This window comes from Odocoileus virginianus, chromosome 26 (assembly GCF_023699985.2).
Source record: "Odocoileus virginianus isolate 20LAN1187 ecotype Illinois chromosome 26, Ovbor_1.2, whole genome shotgun sequence".
Classification (NCBI taxonomy): Eukaryota; Metazoa; Chordata; class Mammalia; order Artiodactyla; family Cervidae; genus Odocoileus; species Odocoileus virginianus.
In genome coordinates, this window is record NC_069699.1 from 34,034,526 (window position 1) to 34,061,415 (window position 26,890).

The 26,890-nt window shown below is 43.1% G+C and overlaps 1 protein-coding gene across 5 annotated transcripts in view; it reads left to right on the top strand.

The window, feature by feature from the left end:
- PRICKLE2 (prickle planar cell polarity protein 2) overlaps window positions 1-26,890 on the top strand; it is a 338,795-nt gene that overhangs the window by 192,026 nt on the left and 119,879 nt on the right. Inside the window, exon 1 of one of the 5 annotated variants that reach the window (XM_020904675.2) lies at window positions 22,843-23,405. The exons of the other annotated variants lie outside the window; for them this stretch is intronic. The gene's annotated coding sequence lies outside the window, so the exon portion shown is untranslated. Of the gene's footprint in view, window positions 1-22,842; window positions 23,406-26,890 lie in introns of those variants that run through there. 5 annotated transcript variants of the gene reach the window in all.

A 26,890-nucleotide genomic window follows, 5' to 3' on the forward strand; every position in this document is an offset into this window, starting at 1 on the left:
TCCAAGGGACCCTCAAGAGTCTTCTCCAACACCACAGTTCAAAAGCATCAATTTTTCGGCACTCAGCTTTCTTCACAGTCCAACTCTCACATCCATACATGACCACTGGAAAAACCATAGCCTTGACTAGATGGACCTTTGTTGGCAAAGTAATGTCTCTGCTTTTTAATATGCTATCTAGGTTACTATCTGTTAATCCCAAATTCCTAATTAAGAATTAATTTCTCTTTCCCCTTTGATAACCATAATTTTGTTCTCTGTGTCTGTGAATCTATTTCTATTTTGTAAATGAGTTCATTTGTATCATTTTTTTAGATTCCACATGTGTATCAGATATTTGCCTTTCTCTGTCTGATTTCACTTAGTATGATAATCTCTAGGTCCATCCATGTTGCTGCAAATAGCATTATTTCGTCCTTTTTTTATCACTGAGTGATATTGTAGCCTCTGTGTGTTTCACGTCTGTATCCATTCCTCTGTCAGTGGACGTTTAGATTACTTCTGTATCTTGGATATTGTCTATAGTGCTGCTGTGAACATTGGGGATGCATGTATCTTTTCAAATTAAAATTTTGATCTCTTCCAGGTATAGGCAGAGGAATTGGACTACCAGATCACATGGTAGTTCTATTTTTAGTTTTTTAAGAATCTCCATAATCTTTTCCATAGTGGCTGTACCAGTTACATTCCCACCAACAGTATTCGAGGAATTTAGTTCTTAATTGATAGTCAGGAGAAACCTAACAATATAAAAATCCCAATGAACTTAAAAGAGAAAAACTCATCTTTGCAGAAACAGAGGGTTTATTGGCAAAACAAGAGCACATGACTTTTCAGATACCTGGTCCTTTCATCCCTGCTTTCTTCTATGCTTGAGAGCTATGAATTTCAAACCATAGAATCTTTAGTTGGAAAATGCTGAGCTGTCAGTTACAGTGAATTTGAGCCTTTTCCGAAATCATCCATTGGAACCCAAAGAGTAATCTCCCCTATGGCTGTCTGGATTTAAATCACTGGCCTAGTTGCCGGAACAGTTCTGTCACCTCACTGAAAACCCTGGAAATACTCACTAGATCCTCCTAAAGTCTACTTGGACACACATTATCCATTCAGGGTCCTCACTTTTCTTTAAGATCTACTGTTGTTATGAATGTGGATTCTCAGTCCAAACAGAAGCAGCAATCAACATGTAAAACCAGAGTTTCTGAGTATTTTGAATGCACTAACAGTGGAAAGATGGATATAAACTATTATGCAGAGAATGAATAAACACAGAGTCCTACTGTGTAACATAAGGAACTGTTTTCAATATGCTGCAATAGACCATAATGGAAAATAATATGAAAAATATATATGTATAACTGAGTCACTTCACTGTGCAGTAGAAATTAGCACATTGTAAATCAACTACACTTTTGTGAAATAAACTTTTTTGAAAAGTGGAAAGCTGGTGGGTAGAGGTGAAAGCCAGTAGCATTTATGTAGCCTTGACTCCAAAGGTTTCTGATCCATTATTTACCAGATTTTCCTGGACTGAGAAATCCAGTATACCCCCAGAGGCCGCTTTCCTGTTCTTCTTCATCTACCCATTTAATCCTTTTTGTTATGAAACACTTTAAAATACTAGAATTTTTGGCAGGACATTTTAAGGGACTAGAATTCAACCTTTTTTTTTTTTTTTCTTTTTAAAGCGAGCTTTGGAAAATTGAAAGAAGAATTTCCTATGTCATCTGCTCAGTGAACACACAATTTTTCTTTCAGAAAACTTGGCTTGAAATTGTCCTGTGCTTCTTCATCCTTATTAGTAATAATTCACCCATTGATACCGAATGGCTAAATAAGTTAATTCCACAGATTTTAGGCTGAATATCAATGTTGTTGCATACATCATTGATTACAAAAATAATTTATACTGATCAAAATTTGGCAGTGCAGTTTGGAAGGATTCAAAATATACTATTGTATTCTGTAACATACTGGTTGAGAACCATTGGTCTACAGGCAATCTTAGTGTAGTCATATATGTATATTATTTATGCAATTATATCTTTCTATTTTCTGTCTCTAACGAGCTGTAGTAAACCTGTAAACCTGGTGACCAAATGAGGCTTAGATTATGCTAAATTGTGGTTTGTTGAAGGCGTGTATAAGAATTATTTTCTCTCTCTCTCTCACACACACATACACACACACACACACACACGCATACCCTACCCATTCACTCTTTCGTCCTCTAGACTGAAAGTGAAAGTTGCTTAGTCGTGTCCGACTCTTTGCGACTCCATGCACTATACAGTTCATTGAATTCTCCAGGCCAGAATTTACCAGCTGTACTGCAAGGGAAGCCTAAGAATACTGGAGCCTACCCAGCAGATCTTCCTGACCCAGGAATCGAACCAGGATCTTCTGCATTGCAGGCATATTCTTTACCAATTGAGCTATCAGTGAAGCCTGCCGCCCGCCCCTCCAAGATGTCAAATGGTTTTTTCTTTCGTTGTCATCATCTAGTGGTCGTATCAAAATGTCCAGCACATATCCACTAAATCCATGGTAATTAAATGGCAGCCCCAGCCAGAGAGAGCTCCTTTCTAAATATGACTAGATAATTACCCCAGCTCTTTCAAGTGCGAGTCTAATTATTACCTTACTTACTCCATGACTCCCTCTGCCAGCTAACTCATCTCATAACTTCCCCTAAGATGACAGGGTACAAATAAGTATACAAATTGGAGTGTATAGAGATGGCGTTTTCCCACTTGAACTGAGATCCCGGTTTCTAGCTGTGGTTACCAAGTGGTAGAGTAAATGCTTTCACTGAGCAAAATCAAACAGCATGAGGCATTCCATGACCAGAGTTGATTTCAGCAAGATACCAAGGCCAAAATACTGTTAACTTCCCAAATGTTGGAAGGGTCTCTGTGAGCCACTGCTGGGATTTCAGGCACATTAGCACTTCTTTTTCTCCTGTTTATTTTTCTTCTATCTTTGATTGATCCATCAAATAAATGGATGGTAGGTACTTTCCTAAAAAATTTAATTTGCTCTTTCCACTATTTGGCTGCTACCAATGGGAATACTAACAATTATAAGATGAAAGAAAATGGATAGTCCAGGAAGAACATACAGCAATAGGAGACTCGAAGATGCAATTTTATGAGGCAGAAATGTTGAAAGGCACTGGGTGCTGTATGATCAGCCATCCAGGATGGCGGTTCTCTTGCCCTCTATGTACCTCCTGGTCTACCAGTCCCTGCCTCACCTGTCCTCTACCCACCTGAGTGACCTTCCCCCTTAATCGCAGAGCCTGATTATACTTCTCAGTTCCCACTATACCTGGTAACCTCCTGCTATGTCTTGCCTGTTGTTTTCAGCGCACAGTGGGTGTTGTTCTAGGACTGTGCTTAAGACTTGTAAGATCCTCCCTATCTGCTAAGCCACTGAAGTCTCTGTCACTTAACTGCAGGCTCTTCTTCAGTCAGGAAGCTGTTAAGCACAGGGCTTGCAAGCATGTGGGGTGCGGCGCAACTGGTGCAAGGGCCAAAACTGTGTAATTTTTAAAGAAGTAAACTAGGTCCTAATCACAACACCTCTTATTCTGGAGCCTCAGTTTGCTCACCTGTGAGATGAGCAGATTCAGTTTGCCCCCTTCCCACATGCGTTTTTCTTTTCTTTCGTGTTTTAATTTTATTGGAGTAGGGTTGATTTACAATGTTGTATTAGTTTCAGGTGTATAGTACTGTGATTCACATAGACATGTAAACATATTCCTTCTTTCCCAGATTCTTCTCTCTTACAGGCTGTCACAGAATATTGCATATAGAGTTCCTTGTGCCATACAGTAGGTCTTTGTTGACTGACTGTTTCTTATGTAGTAGGGTGTATATGTTCATCCGAGACTCCGGATTTATCTCTACCCCCATGTTTCCCCTTAGTGCCCATAAGTTTGTTTTTGATATCTGTACATCTGTTTCTGTTTTGTAAATGACTTCACTGGTATCATTTTTAAAAAATTAGATTCCACATTCCATAAATATATGCTATCATATATTTGTCTTTCCCTGTCTGACTTCCTTCACTTAGTATGATAATGCCCAGGCCCATCCATATTGCTGGCAGTAGTATTATTTCCTTCCTTTTTATGGCTATGTAATATTCCATTGGATATATGTACAACGTCTTCTTTATTCATTATTCTGCTAGTGGGCATTTATGTTGCTTTCCATGTCCTGGCTGTTGTAAATAGTGCTACAGTGAACATTGGGATGCATGTACCCTTTCTAATTATGGTTGTTTCTGGATATATGCCCAGGAGTGGGATTGCTGGATCTTATAGTAGTTCTATTTCTAGTTTGTTAAGGAATCTCCATATTGTTCTCCATAGTGATTGTAGCAATTTACATTCTCACCAACAATGTAGGAGGTCTCCCTTTTCTCCATAGCCTCTCCAGCATTTATTGTTTGTAGATTTTTTAATGATGATCATTCTGACTGGTGAGCCACATGGTTTTTCTTAATTATAATACTCATAGCTAACATTATTGCACTGTTCCTGTGTCAGGCACTGTCCTGAGGGCTTCCTCTGCATTTTCTCAGTTAATCCTCAGAATATTATCATCTGCCTCCATTTTACACAGAAAGGCTCAAAAGAGGTGAAATAGTTCTTAGTCCATAAAACTACTTAGTGGCAAAGCTGAGATGCTGACTCGGGCATGTTTAATACCAGAATTTGTGCTCTTAACCTTTACTGTCTGTGGCCTCCAAGGAGGTAGTAATAATTGGTTGCAAGTTAGGGTTTCTAAACTACTCCTCGACCAGCAGTTCCCTAAGGGCCCCCCTCTGGTAATGTCTGGAGACATGGACAGTTATCACCGGTAGGAAGAACAGTGCTACTGGCATCTACTGGGTGAAATTCAGGGTTGTGAATCAACACTGTCCAGTGGGAAGCTCAGACCCTCACAGCAAAGGTTTATCTAGCAAAAATTGTCCGTATGGCCAAGGTCAAGAAACCCTGCTCTAGGCCAAGCCTAGGAATGTCCTCTTCACCAGCTGTCACAGGAGATAGGTGAAAAGTGCCTATCCATATTAATGGATGGCACCTCTATTTTTAGAGTTGAGTACACAAGTGCATCGCAGAACATCTCTGTATTTAAGAGCCTCTGACTTTGGTACAAGACAGACCTAGGTTCCAATCCCTGTCCTACCGCTTTCTGGTTTTCTTTGGGGCCATCGTTTATACTATTAAACCTCATGTTTCTCATCCCTCAAGTGGAGATACTCCTTCCCTATCTTGGAATGACTGGGACACAGTGAGTGCCTAGTTAATCATCCCAGACATCTCTCATCGTCCTCTCTTTCCTTTTATAAATACCTCAGGCATCCAGCGCTTGTACAGATGGCCAGGTATGCTCTTGGCTCTGCCAGTAATGCTGGCAGGACCCACAGACTGTCGTTCATGGACTGGTGCTCGGTGTCTTCCACACACAGGAGACGGGGTAGGCGAAACGCACCCGAAGGGAGGCGGCTGTAAGGTCACGGTGGCCCCGCGTGGCCGCAGGAGGCGGGGTGGTGGGAGGGAGAGAGCCCAGGAATCTTGGCCCCCAGCCAAGTGTCGACTGCACTGGACTCGCAGGGTTGGCTAGTTTTATTGTAGAATAAATTGTTGCTCTATAATGTAAATGGAAAATTAACTTGTGTAACCAATCAAAGAAACCCCTGATTCTTTGTGCAAACATTCCGCTCAGATAAGTTAAAGATTTATGTATTTTCTGTCAAAAGAGCTTTTTCTGGACTAGACAGGGGAGGGGAAAAGAGTGCATGTTGAAGAGGCAGGGGTGGTAAGGTAGAGGAATTTCCTTGATGGAAAGGCCTCAGAGAAAAATGTATATTTGACAAATGTAGTGCTGGGTTCATGTAACTTTAAGGTAAAATGTAAGGTTTCAGATAGACTGTTGAGAAGGTGACATTAAATATGCCCTTTTCCTTCTTAAAGAAAAGATCATTATCGTCCTGTGCACATTATTTATTTATTTAGGTCAGTGTGAGGATGGAAGGAGGAGGAAGGAAAACTGAATGAGGGTAGGAAGCTCTAAATAAGACCTCTGATCCATTAGGCAACAGACAGAAAAGAAAAAAGAGGATTGGAAGTCACATTTGGCATGCTGAGCTTCCCAAAGAACCAGTTAGCTGATCTGAGCAAAATAATGTATGTGGAGGGCTTTTTTTCCACTCTCACTCATAGGGTGTGAGGTGGGTAGTGAGAGGACTAATGCCATGGAGAATTAGCCAATTTGATTTAGGGAGATATCCAAGCAAAACAAAACAAAATCAGTATCTTTTCCCTGCTTGGCCAGTCCCGAAGGCATGCTTGACACTGCTGACTTGTAGGCTGTTTTATACTACTTTGCCAGGCAGTACTGCTGGCTTTGTTGGCACAGCCATCCTGGGAGGCAGGGAATGGAGGAATGGTTTCTGTAGTTGAACACAGGTGGATTCTCTGAGCAGGTCCTAGTCTGGCTCAAGTTATAGCTTCAAGGTCAAATCTAGGACAGGAGCCCCATCCCAGAATCCTAAACCAGGCTTCTTACCATTGTGGTACCAAAGCCTTAGAAATAACTGAGATGTTAGGGCATCTCTGTAAGATAAAGCACTGAAAGCCTGTGGGTGTTAAAATATACACACACCCACGTATGTATGTACATATGCATGTATGTATATGAATGCACATTTATTGTCAATTTAAGTAAATAAAGGACTCCCCAGTGGCTCAGCAGGTAAAGAATCCACCTGCAGTGCAGGAGACGCAGGATACCCAGGTTTCATCCCTGGGTCGGGAAGATCCCATGGAGAAGGAAATGGCAACCCACTCCAGAATTCTTGCTTGGAGAATCCCATGGACAGAGGAGTCTGACAGGCTACAGTCCATGGGGTGGCAAACAGTTAGACAGGACAGGAAGTAAATAAAGGAAAAACGACCAGGATAATAAATGTGAACTGGCTCTGCCCTAGTGTTTGGGAGAGACTCCATGGGGCCTGTGGATCCTCCTCCCAGGAAGGAGGGCTGCCTATTCAACTCCAGCTGATCTCTGCTTCCTGGGGACTTGAGCTCAAAGTTGCCAGATCTTCGGAGTCCTTTTTTTGTTTTACTTTTTATTTTTTAAGAGAAGCTGTCGTTCATATGTTGGGTTGGCAAACCACAACGTGCAGGCGAAATTCAGCCCAGCACCTGTTTCCGTAAAGTTTTATTGGGAGATATCCAAACCCTTCTCCTTACAGGGTGTTAGCTTAATGGCTGCAGCAGCAGAGTTGAATAGCTGTAGAGTCAGGGACGATAGGGTTGTCAGAACCTCCCACACCTTCTGCTTGGCCCCTTATAGACAGAGTTTCCCGACCTCTGGTGTAGACTTAATTAAACCCTCATGTGGGCCAGTCGCCATGTCCAGACATATAGCCTGCCGTCTTGGACCCTCAGAGGCCCCTCTTACCCTTGCTCACCCCTTCTTCTTTTTGTGAGAGTTGGATTATAAAGGAAGCTGAGCGCCGAAGAATTGATGCCTTTGAACAATTGTGGTTTTGGAGAAGACTCTTGAGAGTCCCTTGGACTGCAAGGAGATCAAACCAGTCCATCCTAAAATGAAATCAATCCTGAATATTCATTGGAAGGACTGATGCTGAAGCTGAAACTCCAATACTTTGGCCACCTGATGCGAAGAACTGACTCACTGGAAAAGACTCTGATGCTGGGAAAGATTGAAAGCAGGAGGAGAAGGGGACAACAGAGGTTGATGGCATCACCAGCTCAATGGACATGAGTTTTTTAAGTAAGCTTCAGGAGTTGGTGATGGACAGGGAGGCCTGGCGTGCTGCAGTCCGTGGGGTTGCAAAGAGTTGGACAGGACTGGGCAACTGAACTGAACTGAGCAGTTCCTAGCAATCACTTAGACCCCTGGATCTCATACTTACAGCCCACTTTCAGACTCCTTTGGAGGACTAGGAAACACTGGGATGATCAGGCTCCATCTCCAGATTCAGCAAGTCTGGGTAGGGACTGAGACTATTCTGGGTCCACGAGTTCCCTGGGGAAGCTGGTACTGCTAGTCTGAGGTCACACGTTGAGAACCAAGAATTCAGGCATGCCATGCTGTTGGGGAGGGCACAGTACTCCTGGTCTTCAAGCAGGAGATGGAGTTGACCAAGGGAGATGAATGAAGTCTGTAGAACCCCTAAGAAAGATTCACTGAGCATCTACATGGCCCAGACAGGGATGGGACGAGTTCTTTGGAGTCTCAGAGTTTTGGAGTTGCTGTTTCCTCAATTAGAAGAGCATCCCTTGAAATTCATCCAGACCCAGCTCCCTTAGCCTGAAAAGAGGCTCTAACTGTATGCAAAGTGTTCAGTACAGGCAGACCTGGTTTGATTGCACTTTGTTGGGCTTAGCAGATACTGTGTTCCTTACAAAGTGAAGATGTGTGGGTACCCTGCCTTGCGCAAGTCTATAATTTTTCCAACAGCATTTGCTCGTTTCAGGTCTCTGTGTGTGGCAATTCTCGCAATATTTCAGCTTTTTCATTGTTATTACATCTGTTAAGGTGATCTGTGCTCAATGATCTTTGATGTTACTGTTAAAAGGTTAGGATTCACTAAAGATGCGGATAATGGGTAGCATTTTTTGCAATAAGTATTTTGAAGGTAGACTTAGTAGTAGTAGTAGACTTAGTAGACTACAGTGTAGTGTGAACATAACTGTGCATTGAGAGACCAAAAAAGTCATGTGACTTGCTTTGTTAGGATATTCACTTTATTGCAGTAGTCTGGAATGGAGCCTGCAGCACTATCATGAAGAGAGGCTGCAGCTCACTAATCCAGTGTTCATGACATTCATGAGGAGCACAGGAACTTATCCTTTAGTTCTGGAGTACCTTGTTTCTCCAACCGCTCCCCTTGACCTGTCACTTTCTTAGTGGTATAATTGCATGCCCCCATACCTGGCCACACCCAGGGCCCATTATATTTAGATCATCCCAAATTTAGGAGGCATAGAATGAGCAGAGTTAGATGAAGGCTGGAAGTTACTAGTGATTTTGATTTCAACAAGCTTCGGTTTCTTTATCTGTGGTAAAAGACTATTGATATAACTTTGAAGGGTTCTCAGGAGGGTTCAGTGAGATGGTGTGTGTGTGTGTGTGTAGGAAGTGTTACCTATAAATCTGGCTTATAAATCGTCTCTCCACTAATGCTGAGAGCCGTCACCTTGGACATCCCAAAGGACTACCAGCCTTTGGAGTGTCTGTGGGTACCACCAGGTACCTTTGATTTGGCTTTGCCAGAGCATCCCTCCAAGAGGCATCCCTGTTTTCTTGGAGCAGCTGTCTCCGTCTAATCACTGACTGACCCTGACCTTCTTTCATTCTTCGTGTTTCTGATTGCCAGTAATACAGCTCTCCTCCTTGCCACTAGCTGAACCCCTCTTCTCTGCAGCCCTCTGCATGCAGCCCTTCCTGCCACAACTGCCTCAGCTGTGAGGAGCTGAGCACCAAAGACTCTGCCAGCCTCAGCCCCAGCAGGGCTCCGTGCGTGCCATTTAAGGGAAGAGGAATGTGGCTGCTGCCAGATGAGTCAGGGGCTGCTACCGCAGAGCGGGGGTGCTAAATAATTCACCACAGCAGCCTGCTCTGACATCCATCTGGGCCTGTCCCCCTGTGACCCTGGAGACGCACCAGCAGGGCTCCTGCTTGCACTGGTGTCGCGGAGAGCCGGCAGAATAAACAAGGCAGCGGGCAAACCGCCCTGGCTGTCAGGGGCTCCGCAGCCTCCGAGTCGGGGAAGAAGGCCGGCGGGCTGGGGGCCGGGCGGGCCTGACCGAGGGTGCTGACGGCCATGCCAGTCAGAGGCTTGGGATGGTGCCTCACTGTCCTGACTCTAGCACATTTGCACTCAGACTCCGTTAATGATTTTTAAGAACCTGCTCTGTGCTTGGTAATTTTGCCTGTATTATCTCGTATAATCCAGAAAGTTCCATGAGGCAACAACTATCAGATGAAGCTCATGAGAAAAAGTGACTTGTCCCATTTCACACAGCTAGTAATAAGGTGCAGAGTCAGGGTTTGACCTTGGACATACCCCACCTATCACTCCGAGGTTCCTGGCCGTCAGGGACGTTTCTTTCTCCTCCAGACAGTGGTTCTCCTGGAGTTCTGACTCCCACGTTAGGCCAGACATTCATTTCTCTGAAGTGATGCAGGTTATGGTGGATAAGTAAACCTCTACCATTCCTCGTTTTGGCTGGAAATTCGAGTTCAGGTGTAGTTTGTTTATTTGTTTGTTTTTGTAGGTTGAACTTAGCATTGGCTTGGTCCTCTGCTGGGAGATGGTGTTCACAGTTGAGGGCCTTGTCCCATGAACTTCCTCCCTGAGAGAATGTGAGGGTCTTCAGGCAAGATTCCCAGGTTCTCCTCCAGGGCCTCATTGAGCCTGGAGAATAGTGGAGGAATGGGAACACAGGCCTGGAGGAGTATAATGATGAATTGGAACAGAACCAGATACTGGTGAGGCTTTTTCTCAGCCCAGCATGTCAGGAAGACTTAGTTCTGCAACTCTAAGGAGGTAATTTTGCATAATACATCACACGGACAATCTCCCTTCCTAGCCACTCTCATTAAATGCACAGTTCACCTCAGTGTGATAGCTGGGCAGGTCTCCGATTTCTGTTTTACAGTTGATAATATTAGTACCTAACACTTACCGAGTGTTCCTGGTGTGTCTGAAGCAGTGCAAAATGCCTTGCAAAGACTGTTTGAACTCCTATAACAAGAAAAGAGATTATAATCAGTTCTCACCATTTATTCACATTTTTCCAAGAAGTCTTCTAAAGAACAGAGAGTTTAAGTAATTTCCCAGTGGCATATAGACCACAAGAGCCAGAGCCCAGAATCAAACACAGACTTCCTGATTCCATTTCCAGGACTAGTCCCATTATAGTAGGACCTTCTTTCAAACCAAGATAAATTAGATGCCCTTTATAGCAAGCTATTTATAGATGTTAAAGAATATTTAAGATGAAAAGGAGCAGGGGTGGAATCCAGCACAGAGGGTTGAGAGATATGCATGCCACATCTATACTTCTCATCCTTTCGTCTCCATCAATCTCTGCCTGACAACAGTCACAGGTGTGACAGTCTCCCAGGGCTGTGATCAGCTTCTGAGGAAATTGCAAAAAAAGAAAAAGAAAGAAAAATGTTATATGGAAATATAAGACTGTGGTTATCCATAATTGTCACAACCATGAATGAATCATCAGCTGTGGCAATTTACGGTCGGCCATGGCATGGCTCAGTTTTAAAGAATCCACCTGCCAATACAGGAGATGTGGGTTTGATCCCTGGTTGGGGGAAATTCCCTGGAGGAGGACATGGCAATCCACTCCAGTGTTTTTACTTGGGAAATCCCATGACATAGCAGCCTGGCAGGCTACAGCCCATGGGATTGCAAAGAGTTGGACATGGCTGAGTGACTGAACAACAACAGCATGACATGCATAATACAGGCTGCTGATCATGGATATTCCATTCATTCAACCTGTATTTACTGAAGGCCTACTATGTGCCAGGCACTGTTCCAGACTCTGATGTTAGGGCACTGAGCAAAAATGACAAAACTCTGTCTCCACCCCGCCCCCCCCACTGTAGCATGGAGCTTACATTCTAGGGCGTGGTAGGGAATCAGACTATATAGCAACATACACAAGTAAAACGTGTAGTGATTTCAGAGTGTTAAGTGCTGGAAATTATCTTCAAAATGGCAGTGTGAGGAGTATGGCAGACCCTTTAAATTGATCAGAGAAATGGTTGTTTGACTGCTGTAAATTATTTGTTTTTAAAAAACACACAGAAAAACAAGCGTTTATGGTTTTGAAAAATTGTTCCAAGTGTAGGCAGCAAATGGAGAAACAACTATTCAAGAAAATCTACTAAATCTTGGTAAGAAGAGAGTATGTGGCATTTGAGCCTTGATCCTTTCATCTCCCTTTTTCTCCCCCACACAAATCAGTGTGATGGAAACTCTGCTCTGAAAATAATGCAGCCAGGAAGGTGGGACTCCATCTCCCCTAGATTCCAGTGAGAGGGAAAACCTCAAAAACTGGCAGCACCCTGCTCCTGCACAGGAGCCCTGCTTTAGTCAGATCAGATTGTGGAGCAATTTATGCCTCTGGGTATTGTTGAAGACAATAGAACAGTCAGAGAGCAGTTAATGGAGGCTAATAGCTGGGTGTGATACCAATAAGTAGAGACCAGAGGCAGGTGCTCAGGGAGACTGTGCTCATGCCCTCTGAGGAGCAACATCACAGGCTGCACACTGCAGGGAAACAGACTTCACTCAACTTGACTAGCCAGTCATTAGACAAATAAGCAAATAGCAACAAAGTCCTGGAAAAAGGAAGAGGGAGTCAGTGTTCAGAGTTGCTCCAGTGTATTATCTAAAATGTTCAGCTCTCAAAAACATACCATGAGTCATCCAAAGAAACAAAGTGTGACCCATAGACAGGAGAAAAAGAAGGCAAAAGAAACTGTCTGTGAAGGGATATAAATGCCAGATTTACCAAAGACTTCAAAGCAGTTATTAAAATATGTTCAAAGAACTATAAGAAACTATATCTAAAGAATTAAAGACAAGCATGGTTTCAGTGTCTCATCAGATAGAGAATATCAGTAAAGAGGAGTTTTAAAAGAATTATTTTTAAAATGGAAATTTTAAAGAGTAATAATAACAGAAATGAAAAATTCACTAGCAGATTTAATGCAGAGAAAGAAAGAATCTGCAAACTTGAAGATGAATCAGTAAAAAGATTATTCTGTCTGCAGAGTAGGGAGAAAAAGAAGTAAAGAATGAGGGGGAAAAGCAGAATCTTTGAGAAATGTGACATACCTTTAAGCATACTGGCATATGCATAATGGAACCAGATAAAGGAGGGAACAGAGAAACAATTATTTCAAGAACTAATAGTGGAAAACTTCCCAAATCTGATGCAAAAATATTAGTCCATACATCCAGGAAGCTAATGTACTCCAAGTAGATAAATCAAAAGACAGCCTCACTGATACACATCTTAGTAAAAATATTGAAAAGCGAAGAGAAAATCTTGAAAGCAATGAGAAAGAAACAGCCAGTCACATTCAGGGGAACCCCAGTAGTATTAACAGCTTATTTTGCAATCTTGACAAAGACACTAGTAATAGTTCTTAAAAAGGTTAAACAGAGTTACCTACCACATGACCCAGCAACTCCATTCCTAAATACATACCCAAGAAAAGTGAAAACATAAACTTGGACACAAATGTTCACGATAGTATAATTGATACTGGTCGGGAAGTAGAAACATCCCAGTGTCCATCAATTGATGAATGGATGAATAAAATGTATGTTCATACAATGGAATATTATTCATTCATGGAAAAGGAATGAGGCTTTGGTCTAAGCTGCAACATGGATGAACCTTGAAAATATCACACTAAAAGAAGACAGTTACAAAAGGTCACATATTATATGATTCCATTTATATGAAATGTTCAGAATAGTTAAATTTCTAGAGACAGAAGGTAGATTAGTGTTTTCCTTGGGCTAGAACAGTGGGGGACAAATGGGGAGTGATACTACTTGCTAAGAGGTTTCTTTCATGGCTGGTGGAAAATCTAGAATTATATTCCGATAAGGGTTACACAACTCTGTGAATATACTAAAACTTATTGAACTGTGTACTTTAAATGAGTGAACTCATTTGTGGTTTATAAGTTATCTCAATTTAAAAATTGCTTTTAATATTGCTAAGTGCTATGGAAAAACATAAAGCAAGGAAGAGGTTTGGTAGTATTAGGAAGGTGGGAGGGTGGACAGTCACCAGTAGAATGGGGAGCCCTCACTGAGGTGACATTTTTAAGACTTGAAAAGATAAGAGATGGGCCAGGCTACCATCTGCAAGAAGAATATTTCAGGCAGAGGGAAGAGAAAGTGCAAAGACCGCTAGGCAGGCATATGCCTGGTATGTTTGGGGACTGGTGTTTGAATGACAGCAGGGCGGGGACTAGCCAGAGGTGGTGTCAGAGAAATCATGGGGCAGAGATCTCAGGGGACTCATTCTGAGATGAGCAGCATTGATGGGCTTTGAGTGGAAGTGTAACATGCGTCCATGTTTGTTTTCAGAGAAACACTGTGGTCACTGTTTTGTGAATAGACTGAAAGGGGCAAAAGTAGAGGGGAGGGTGATGGTGGCTCGCATCTCCCTCCAGGAGAAAGGTGGTAGTGGCTGGGAGCAGGGTGAGAAGAGTGGAAGTGGTGCAGTGATGTTACATTCCGCCTGTGTTTTGAAGGTCGAGCCATCAGGACTAGTCAAGGTTATAAACTATTGAGTTTCAGGGGTCAGAGGGGTCAGATAGTGAATATATCAGACTCTGCTGGCCAGACAGTCTCTGTTGCAACTACTCAGTTCGTTGGAAGCATGAATGTAGCCGTAGATGATACATAGATGAATGAGTAACATTATGTTCCGATCGAATGCTGTTTGCAAAAACATGAAACGTCCACTTCGCTAGTGGGATGCACTTTGCCAACTCGTGGATGAGGTGTCAAGGGCAAGAGGAAGAACAGAGTGAAGGGTGACTCGAAGGTGTTTTCTTTTTACCAGAAAAGGTACAGTTACCATTAACTGAGATAGCGAGTACTGCAGATGGGCAGATTTGCTGGTGCGGGAGGAGGGTGGTATTAAGAACTGAGATCTGGACTTGTTAAATGTGAGAAGCCTTTTAGACATCCAGGTGTAGATGTGACATTGGCAGGTGGATCCATAAGCCTCGTGTTCATGGAATAAGCATGGCCTGGAGTTGGCCGTGGAGGTGGTATTTAAGATCCTGGAGCAGATGAAAAAAGTGAATGTAGATAAAAAAGAGAAGAGGCCTCAGGACTGAGCCCTGAGGTAACCCAGTGTTCAGCTGTCAGGGAGGTGAGGAAGAACAGCCAGAGGGTAGGAGTAAAACCCGGAGACTGTGACATCCTGGAAGCTTAACTGAGCAAGTCAGAGAGGTTCACTCTATCTTTTCCTTTCCCACTCACAAAATCGTGTTGGAATGCACATGAGCAAAGAGATGTCCTTACAGGAATAATCCAAAATTCCCTCTTATCTCTAGAGGAGAAAAATCATTGTCAAACTTTATATTCATTCAGCAAATGTTCATTAGCTGTCAGGCCACTGGCCACTCTACTGGGGGCTCGGAATAAAATGGTGAGCCAGAAAAGGCAGGTCCCTGCTCTCAGAGATGTACAGTCTAGTTAGAGAGAGACACTAATGAAGTTATCATTAACATTGAATGTGGATGGACCAGAACTACATCCACGGTTGTAGAATCTATGTAACAGGACACGGGTTCTAATGGAAAGGACACACATCTAAGATAGCAGTACTCTGAGTTTTGTACAGAGGAATTCCTCTAATCTGGATGACCAGGTAACCATCTACATTTTTTGCCTGTTTTTAATAGTAAGTTAATCCCAACGTATTGCACCCTTATTGGGACACACCTGCTTTTTGAAAGGTTGGCTGAGAACCTTTGAATTAGAGGAAGAAATACGAACTTGGTAATCAGACCCAGGACCAAATCTTAGTTGTGGGTCCTTGTGTCATCCTTTTATCCCCTTTGAACCTCAGTGTCCTCATCTGTACAATAGAGGATAATCATAGCTCTGATCTGGGATCAAATGAGAGACTGTGCAAAATACCTGAGTTATAAATCCTTCCCAGTCCTTGCGAAAAACAGTATGTCAGTTTACACATCTGTGACACTCTGTGTCCAGGATAATTTTCCTGAGACAGATCTCTGTTGCCAGTTTGTTATTTTATAAGGCAGAGTCATTTTTCAGTCTTTTCCAGGACATCCTCCATTGTTCCAGCATTCTCTTCCAAAAGAAGGATACAGGAGCTTGAGTGCCTGCATTTAGAAAGTGCTGGAAAACTGAAGCACCCTTGTACAATTCTTGGTTGTTCTCCTGGTCCTTTACATAGAGAAAATTCAATTTCTTATTCTGCTGTTAAGTGAAAATTAGTAGTTACAAAAAGCTGCTGTAATAAGTGCAGCTTTCTTTATCTAAAACAAAAGTAATGTTTGCTAGTGCACACTGTCACTTTAACAGTATTTTCATGGAAATGTGTGATGGTAAGCATGTTTAAATCATTGACGCAGTTTTTAATCTTTTGGGGGAAGGGAGCAGTCTTTCATTTTGATTTGCCCACGCTTGCTTGTCCATATTTCTCCTTTTAATTAATGTAATTAAAAGAGGATAAAAGGCTATGTTGAAATTTTGTGTATTAGATTATTGGGATCAAGAATAATTAAAATGTATGAAATGTGGCTGATTCCTGGGTGGTGGAAAAAAAAGAAAAGGAAGGCCTCTTTCTAGAACTGACTTGTGGACTCTGGGAGAAGGCGAGGGTGGGATGTTTCAAGAGAACAGCATTGAAACATGTATATTATCTAGGGTGAAACAGATCACCAGCCCAGGTTGGGTGCATGAGACAAGTGCTCGGGCCTGGTGCACTGGGAAGACCCAGAGGGATCGGGTGGAGAGGGAGGTGGGAGGGGGGACCGGGATGGGGAATACATGTAAATCCATGGCTAATTCATTTCAATGTATGACAAAAACTACTGTAATGATGTAAAGTAATTAGCCTCCAACTAATAAAAATAAATGGGAAAAAAAAAAGATAAAAAAAAAAGTGTATCAGGTTATTTTTCACAAGATGCAGAAATGTGTCTATGGTCTGAGACGCATTTATGATGATGGAATCTTATATAAATTGGTGAGAAAAAGGGGGCGCTATCGAGGGGAGTAATTCTTACCTTTATCATGAACAATTTTATCATTTACAGCTGCATTTCTTATTCTTGCTCCCTTCTGTGAAAACCCAGTGGGAAATAATAGTATATCCTGTTATATTGTTATATGTGAGGTGCTTTACAAAGTCCTTCATATAAAGTAACTCATCTCTCTCCATTTTATAGATGAAGAAATTGAAACTTAGAAAAGGTGATTGGTTGTTAATTTCCAAGGTCATGCAGCTAGGAGGTAATAGAGTTGGGTTTAGATTCCAGTCTTTTTGTTGGGCTCTTTCAAGAACAATGCCCGCCGCCTGTTGGAGGAGGCAGCTTATTATAAGTCTGCATTGGAAAAGTAGTTAGAATCTCTTGAGGAGAATCTGTTTCAGGTATTTCTATTTTTTGAAGGCAATTCCACCTTTGAGTGCCTTGTTTGTGTTCACCTGCTGTAGAGAAATTCCTCAAGTTGCTTTTACTTTCTGTATGCTTCCATGGATTATATGTTGTTGCTTGGAAGTTAATAAAAATCTAAAATATTTTGTTTTCTCCCTGTTGGGGCAAAACAGATGCAGTTTTGATCTCTAGTATTCATTTAGGACTGTTATCATTTCTTTGATGTTACACATACTTTTGATAAGATGTGGATTTAGGAGATTATGTTATTTTTTTTTAAGATGAATTTACATGGCAAAAATAAAATTTGACAGCTGTGGTAGGCATTGATAGGACTCCTCATGATCTGTTCTTTTGCTCTTTTTTCTGGGTATACAAGTCCCAGTCCCTTTGCAGTTGGGTGAGGTCATGGAACTTGTTTGACCAATAGAAGTGATGTAATTCACCTCCAAGCTGAGGCACCTAAAAGCATCTCCAATTCTCTCTTCTTCTGTTGCTGCAACCTAGAAATTATGTGTTGAGATCACAGATACACAGGAAAGAAGCAGACTGGATCCCCGAGTCGCTGCTTGGAATGGAGGTGCCTGGAGAGGCTCTGGGCCTCCAACCAACTTTGTCTGAGTGAGAAATCAGTTTTCTTTGTGTTAAGTAACTGAGATCTATGATTGTTACTGCATAATAGCCTAGCCTATCCCAACTAATGTATCAATTTTTAGTCAACCTCCTCTTCTTCATTTTGAAAAATTTACTGGATTTTGAAATCTAAATGTCAGAGGACCAATCTTGAGTAGATTATTTAAAGCTATATAAAACAATCTCTCTCTCTTTATATTATATATGTGTATCTATATATGTGTGTATATATACACTATACACATACATACTATAGAGTTTTAAAAAACATAGTCTTTAAAAAATATAATAAAATATCTACTTAAAATTTATGATATAAACACATTTTATATATGAAATTATATAACTTGTAAATTTTAAAGAATAAAATATATATTATATACTTAAAGTTTATAATATGAATAAGCTTTATATATGAAGTTATATAAATTACAAGTTACAGTAAGTTTTAAGTAATCTTTTAAAATATATATAATGTAATATATTTATGGTATGTGTATATATATTAGGTATGCATGCATACCTTTTTTCATAAAATTAAACTTAAATGAATTTAAGACCTTTATTTGAGAAGCGTTTTGAAACTTGGTAATATCCCTTACAGTAGTTAAGATTTCACAATTTCAGGGCCAGAGGTACTAGTGTAAACTAGCCAGGTCCAGGGCTGTCTTGATCTCTGTAAAGTGCTCCTAAGAGCAAAGACACTGCCGTTGTTCTGAGTGACCCAGGCCAGTTCATGTCACCTTCAGATTCAAGCGTCTTCCTTAGGTCCAAGTGAAATCCCTCTTTAGTTCATTGAAAATCCATTGCTTCTTATTTTACACCTATGGAGATGGAGATAAAAAATTGTTCATTATGACTATCCTCATTAAAGCCCTTCATCTCAGAGGCCACAGCCCTTGTCATCACTTACCCTTCTCTTCCGCGAGATAACCAGGCGTGATTCGATTACCCTTTCCCCATAATCCTCTAACAAGATTTTGACTAATGCTGGTGGAATGGAGAGATGATTTGATTTCCTCGCGTGTGTGAAGCGGTCCCTTTGTCATAACCTGCCAGCGTCCTGTTGCTGCAGCAGCACCTTGTGCTTTGCAGGGGAGTGTGTTTCCTCTGCTCTGTGAGAGCACTTTTCCCTCATATCTGTACCCTGGCCCCATCTGCAACACCCTCTCTACCAGCTAAAATTTGACCATGACACTTTTAGCGCTCTTTTCATTTCGGACTTCTGGATTTTGTGTCATGCTTATTAGTAAGACCTTTCCCCTACAACCTTGGTTTTTCATCCCCCTCACCCCCCTCTCAATTTTTTTTTTTACCTTCATGATTCTTCTTGATTCCTGATGACTTCAGCCTCAATCAACCTTGGCTTCCTTGTCTCTCTTCCTGTATACTATATGCAATTATGGTCATTTGTGTAAAAATAATCCTGTGCTATCTCAATAGAAGGTGCTGAAGGTCTCATATGTGTTGCCAGTTCTCCCCTCCCCCACCCCCAGGAAGTTCGCTGTCATGGACCTGCAGTTTTACTCTGTTGTGTCAAAACAGGATGAGCTTCATCCCTATTTACCAGGCCTCTAAATTTCCAAAGTAGTTGTTACCTCACCTCGTCCAATTCCTAATGGCATATTTTCCAAAAATCCGGAATAGAATAATATTGTTCGGGATGAAAATAATTGTCACAAGGAATTATTGGTCCCTGTGTTGTGATTTCAGCCATCTTTTGCAAGGGTGACGCACAGCTCTCCAGCCCCCCACCTCTGAGCTGCGCTCACAGAGCACACCCTGTCAAAGGGACGTTGGCCACGTGATTTTGCACCACCCCCTCCTGACTGCAATTAGACCTTCAAGAACTCTGCACTCTCCTATCATAACATGCATCGCACTCTACTCTAATTGCTTGCTTAATTGTCTTCCCCTCTGCTTTCTTGGCTTTTTAGAGGCAGAGCCCATGTCTGTCTTGGTCACCATGATGTCCCTACGGCCTCGCACACTGTCTGACAAACAGGAGCTCATTTAATAAGCGGATGGTCCGTGAAGGAATGGATGAAGGACCCAGTGCTTCCCAGAAACACAGTTGTCTCTCTCTGTTGTGTAGATTCAGAGGAAGGAGACCCCTGGGGCTTCTTGGTCATTTTCCCTGCTTTCTTCCCAGTTTCATAGCAATTGAAAAGTATCTGTGTTGCTTCATGGAGGAAGACTGTGTCAACAGCTCACTTAGGTGAAACTTTTGAGTGGTGCCCTAGGAATGGGGAAGATTTGGCTGTTTTCTGTTTACCCACTTTCTCCTGTCTTTTGAAGTTTGGTCATTAACTAGTAGTGCCAAAATGAATAGTAACTAAAGAGTCATCACTTCCACGACCAACAGCTAACATTTATTGAATGTTTGCTGGGTGCTGGGTCCAGTGCTAAGGACTTCATGCTGAGGATTATTTGCTCCTCAAAAGAGTTCTGCAAGAATAAGCCCCTCTTGTTTAGATAAGAACATAAGGTCCCCAATCAGACAGTTAGCAAATGTTAGAGCCAAGGTCTGACCACAGGCACTCCATTCCAGACCCCTTGTCACACCCTCCCCTTTTATGAAATGGATGGTCACGTGCCAGATTTATTCCAGGTGAAGATAAATCACTTTTCATGCTTTCTGCTCTGCATTCCTCTTCATTGCTTCCCTGTCCGTCACTTGTGAATTGCTTCTCATGATTCTCCTATGATCTTGACAATAATAAGTACATCAGAGAGGCTCATCTTCAGATGAAGAAACTGGAGCACAGAAAGTTGAAGCGACTTGCCCATAATCACACTGGAGTAGGGCGTCACTGCTTCCATTTGGCCATTGGTGGCCCCAGGCTGGCTTATTTGATAATCTTCTTGAAGGATATTGAGATGTGGGGGAAGCATTTGCTTCCCCACATCCCCTGAGTTCTGTGTGATGGAGACCTGAAGCAGACCTGAAGCAGTCATTGGCTTGTATTCAGTTTCTATTAGTAAAAGGTTTTTCCAGGTCCCACAATTTTCACCATGAAAGGTCTTCTGTGAAGCAGAGAGAAGCAGTTTGAAAGAAGTTATTAAGCATTATTAATACAATTATGTATAACAAAAGACACAATTTAACTTCCCCATACCCGACTAAGAGATTCATTTGAAGCTTCAGGAACTCCAGCTGAAAGGGCAGAGCTCAGGGGGGTGGGTTCTCCAGGCAGGGAAGTGGAGAGTGTGGGCAAGGCGCTGTGCTGGCGGCTTTGTCCTCAGGGACACTTCTGCAGCATGGAATACACCTCTCCCCAGCCCCTCCCTCACCGCCGCCTGAGGACCCCACAGTGCATCCTCACTGCAGGCACAGAGTCCAGCACACTACCTAGACAGCACTGAAAGAACAATGGATTTTAAACAATAAAAGAGGACTATGGATATACTCAGAGAAGAGACACAATGGCCAGCCCAGTGGAAGGAAAAGCTTAGTGCATTTTTTTTGTTTTTATTTCACCCAAAATATCAGAAATAACTGTTACTTACTGCTGTGCTTGGTCACTCAGTCATGTCCATCTCCTTTCAAGCCCGTGGACTAGACCCTGCCAGGCTTCTCTGTCCGTGGAATTTTTCAGGCAAGAATACTGAAGTGAGTTGCCATTTCCTTCTCCATATTTAGACTTCCCTGGTGGCTCAGCTGGTAAAGAATCCACCTGCAATGCAGGAGACCCTGGTTCGATTCCTGTGCTGGGAAGTCCCCTGGAGAAGGGACCAGCTACCCATTCATGTAGTCTTGCCTGGAGAATTCCATGGACAAAGGAGCCTGGCAGGCTACAGTCCACGGGGTCACAAAGAGTCGGACATGACTGAGAGACTTTCACTTTACTGTCCATATTTACCCTTGCTGGTAATTGTGTTAGTCCTCACCACATTTCCACTCCGTATTTTTACTTTATTGCATTAGAGCAAACACGTACCTATACCCAGTTCCTAGAACAGCTCATGGCACAGAGTAGGTACTCAGAAAATATTTATTGAATAAAAGGATGTTACAGATGAAGAAACTGCAGACCCTAAGGGTGGAAATGCCCTGCCCAGAGTCACATCTCTAGCAGAAAGCAAAGTCAGGATTTAAACCCAGGGCTATCCAATAGGATAGAGTTCTTTCTTCCTGACTGTTTAGATAGGCCTCTTTGTTGGTACAAAAAGATGGAGATTGAAGACCCAAAGGTCTTTAACAGAGCCGTAGACTGAGGTCCAGGAAATGAGCGTTCTGGCCCATCCTTGTGGAATCCCTGTGTGGCCCTGGAAAAGCTGCTTCTCCATTCAGAACCTGAGTTTCCTAATGTGAAAGGTGAAGAGATGAAAGTTGTGCTGTCTAAGGTTCCAGCGGCCCTCAGAAGCGTCTGCAAAGCTTTCTGGTTTGTCATCTCTCATGCTTACTTGGCGCTGGGGTCAGGCTTGACAGAGTAGCCAGTTCAACAGCCAAGCACTTGAGGAAAGCAGTCATTTGTGTTTTATCTCAAGGTGCACAAACATTCAAGGATGACATAGCCCCAAGTCAGAAAATTCCCTGAAATGAAAATTGGAGAGAGAAAAGAAAGAAAAAGAAAGTAGAGACAATTGGGGGGGTGGGGGGGGGTGGGGGAGAGCTCTGATTGCAACCTGCGTTGATGCAGCACATAATCTGAAACAGGCGCTCAGGTTCATAACTGTGCCCAGATCTGATCCCTGGCACATAAGAGCAAAGCCTTTAACAAAACCAAAAAAAAAGGTGTGCATCTTTAAAGCCTCTCTTCTGCTATGTGATATTTTTGTACCCCTTTGGAGGTTGTGTCGCTGGGGCGTTTGCATCCAGCAAAGGCTTTCTTCCTCCTTCCTGGCTTGGGGATTATTGATTTGGAAGGCGAGGCTAATTTACATGTAAATAAATCTCAGCGCTGGGCAGAGGGGACGGGACATCCAGATGCCGTGACTGACTTGCTGACGTCACGGCTTCATTAGCATGCGGAGGATGCGAGCACTGCAACAGCGACTTCGGCACCACCAGCAGCTCCGCCGACAGTTATTAGTGTTTCTCGGCGGAGCTGCACAGTTCCTGGTTCTGTCTTGAGCTCCGCGACCAGCTGACTGGTTGCCCCCGGGTCCGGCTCAGGATCAGCTGGTGACGCTGAAGCTGGGGTCTGTGACTTCCTGCAGATTGTCGTGAAGAAAGGGAGTTCATATGGAACTGGGGTTCTCGGGAAGGCGAACGGATCCGAAGGGAGAGAAGAAGTCACACTTTTTCCCCTGCCTGGTGGATCCCAGGAGGGTCTGAATCCAGCAGTGCTCTTCTGTGAGCGAAGGCAGAGCAGCGCGGGCTCCGAGCCTGCTGCTGCTGCTGGCCTCAGGAAGGGTCCTGATTTGGAGAAGGGTTTCCAGAAAAAGATGCTTTGGCTGCCTGCCGTCCTGCTTGCCTTCTTAGGAGCCAGACCCAGGGGAAAAGTGAACTGGGGCAATTGACAAGCTCAGAGGGTCTGGCGGAAGCTTCTATCTAGACTGGGAATTTCACTCTCCCTTGAGGTAGGTAAGAAATTTGTTGGAATTCACGAATTGAACAGTGTATTTTCTAGGAAGGATGAGAAGGCTAGATCTAGAGGCTTTGCATGGGGGGGTGGGCAGGACATCGGGGCTCTCTTATCTTGGTGGCGAGGCTGTTTTCTGCGGCCCTCTGGCACCTCTGCCCTTATGCTTATTGGAAAGCTCAATTGCACAGTGCATTTCACAGTTCTAGGGAGTCCTGAAGAATCACTTAAGTCGTTCTGCTTTAGAGGCAGCTTTTCTGTAAAAGAAGTGCAGCTGTCCTTAAAAAAAAAAAAATACTAAAAGGGGAGAGGGTTTAAAAACCAAGCACACTTCTGCCTGCGTGCTTGCATTTTGGCTCAGGTTGTCAGAAACCATTAGAGGCTCTGGAAGATGAAGACTTAGGTGAGACTTCCAGGCGAAGAAATGGCGCTGGAATTATTTAGGTTTAATTTTAGCCAGTGCTTTCAGATTAGAAATGGTGACAGAGCTCCAGAATATGACCGCACAGCCCAGCTGAAACACATGACTCGGTGTGTTCTCTACATTGGGTTTCTTGGTGGAGTGTTCACAGTGAGCTCTCCTCAGCTCTCGGTTTCCCCAAAGCCAATCACAGCATCCCTCATCTGCCATGAAGGTCTTGGTGATGAAAGACAGATTTTTAATCCCCCCCCCTCTTTTTTTTTTGTTTTGTGGTCTTAGAATATGCTGAGGTCTGATGGAGCTTTTTATGAGCCATAAATAATCCGGGCTGGGCCAGATCACAGGGGGATAAGTGGTCTGTACCAGCTGTGATGCCATCCACGGGTCCAGGCGTGGCTCTTGTATAACTTCCGCACGTATGCGATTTCCCCGGAGAGTTCTGCTTCTAGCCAGTGCATCCATGGCCAGTCGGGGGAGGGCTCCAGTGTGCTGTGACTCTGTAGACAAGGCCTGTCTTGTACCAGAGCTGCAACTTGCAAGGCTGCAATTTGCTTTGCTTGAATATCTCTTCCCAGAGAGTGTTTTAAACCGTCTCAGGGAGACTTAAACTAAATGAAGCAGCCTGGCCTCCTTGCTGGAGGCTGAATTGGCTACTCTAATCCCGTTTCCCAGGAGGCTTCCTGGATGCTGATGGCTTTCACAGATGGGTCAGGATGAGTGTCCCCTTGGGCCCCAGAGCAAGTCACAACTTTAACAGAATTACTGTATTTTGGAAATTTGTATTTTAATGCCTCCTTGAGTGCTTGTAAAGGTTTTGACTTTCCATCAAATGCTCTTTCCCCTTGAAAATTTTTTTTTTTTAATGTGAAAATTAAATCATGTTCGCTCCATCAGACATTATAGCCTGTAAACAATCTTGGGGCCACCAGAAATGGTAAAATAGCATTGTTTGAAATGGCAGGTTTGTAAAGGTTCACCATGCAATGTGGGGGGTGGGGAGAGAAATATTGGAAGGAAGGTGCATTCATGGAAGCTTGAGGAATGAACAGGGAATTTCGCAGTTAGGCAGTAGGGTATGATGTTTATTTATCATCAAGGACTCAGACTCTGGATTCAGAAGGAGGTGAAAATACTTGAGCTACCTTTCTGAATATTGTTTCCTGCTTGTATAATGAGAAGAGCGGTAGAGTCAACAGGCAGGTGTAAGGATGAGGTGACATACGGAAGCACCTAGCACAGTGCTAGCTACATAGTAAATGTCCAGTAAAAGTTAGCTGTTGGTGTTGTTACTGTTGTCATTCTTACCTTTTTATCATTATTTTAATAAGTGTAGTTGCTAAAAAAAAAAAAAGACAGCTCACTGAAAAGGCAATATGCTCACATCCATTTGGGTGCAGAGAGGTTCAGCCGGCAGCAAAGGTGCCATCTTCAATCACTGTAATGTCCCAAACCACTCCCACTCAAAGCCACTTCCCACCCTACTGACTGAGTTGACATAATAAAGTGTATTGTCTGTCTGCTGTATTTTGCAGAGATAGAAGTGACCTGATGCTATGATGAAAATCATCTAGCGTCAGCTGGGGCTCAGGCACCCTTAAAGAAGTTCTCTTGTTTGACTGCCAATGAGTCTCATGTGGACCATTGCAGGATCCAAATCAGAATGTATGCACTTCTGGATTTCTGTGCATATTTCTCTTCTGATCCAACATTGCATGTGTAGGAGGCCTGCCTTTTCTTTCTTCTTTCTGTGTGATGCAGACACTAAGCAACAAAAGGAGGCCTTTGAATACGTTCTTCACCTGATGAATGGCTCCTTGGAAGTTCCATGGCTTCATTTATGCCATCATATTGGTGATGTTAGCTTATGGGTCGGCTGTTAAGGGAAAAGAATGGTACTCCCTTCCCTACCTGCCTGTGACCCAGGCTTCTGCCCTTGACTTGTGTCGATATACACCATCCATCTTTCCTAGATTTTTGCCCTTCCTCTGTCCTGCTGACAAGCATACTTCAGTCATGCAGCTTGATAACTGTTTCTCCCTGGTCCTTCAGCATCTTTGTTTTTAAACGTAGATGAACTGGAACTCCAATGCAGAAGTCTGAAGGACAGCTTATAAGTGACTCCTTTACAGTCAGAGGAGTCTGGCTTGAAGTTCTTTCTGCAGAAACTCAAGACTCGGGAATTGATCACTCTGGGCTGTAATAAAGTTGTGTCTTGCATAGAAAATCATAGTTCTTCCTTAATGATGGCCTCCCTCTGTGCCTCCTGATTGTATGTGTGATCTTAGGAGAGTAGCTTGAGCTTTCTGAACTTTGATTTCCTCATATAAAACTTAGGCATAAATTTCCCTGACTCACTGGGACTCATGGGCTTGCCGGGGAATGGGGGCAGCACTGCCTTTGCCCAGTTCTGGCTCCTATGAAGTACTCAACTTGCCTTCCTTCTGGGGCTGATGACTTTGACATTTCCCGTTGAATCCGAACCTGTGAACCCCAGGGAGCAGTAGTTTTCATACTCATTTGACAGAGGAGACTGAAGGCCAGAGAGGGAACGTCACGTACCCTCAGTGACACAGCTGGTGACCAGCCCTGGTACCCGTCGACTGCTGCTGCTACTGCACGTGGATTGCAAAGGCTCTGAGTCTGAGCAGGGCTTCTGGTCTCCCTTCTGTCATGCTGGTCTTGAATTAACAGAAACCTCTTTCTTTAGAAGCCAGAAACATGGTCTTCTTTCTTCTCTGTTGTTTTCAAACACCCAAGAGCGAAAATACTCTGTCCATCAGACAGTAACGCTAGGTAGCATTTGGGTAAGGGCTTTTCTTTTGTGCTTGAAGACCTACTAAAACCTTCTCTATTCATACCCTCCTTGATTGTCATGCTTATAATAGGTCATTGCTGGTGACCATGAACTATTGCCAATTAAGAAGCTGGAGGTCTAGGCATTGGCAAAATTGTTTCCCTCATTTATGCTCTTGGCTGACATTTACCACTTTGCTCTTTTCCCCATCTGAAAAGATTGTTCATGAAACGTTCTCATTCTTATACATTGTCTGTGTGTGTAGGAT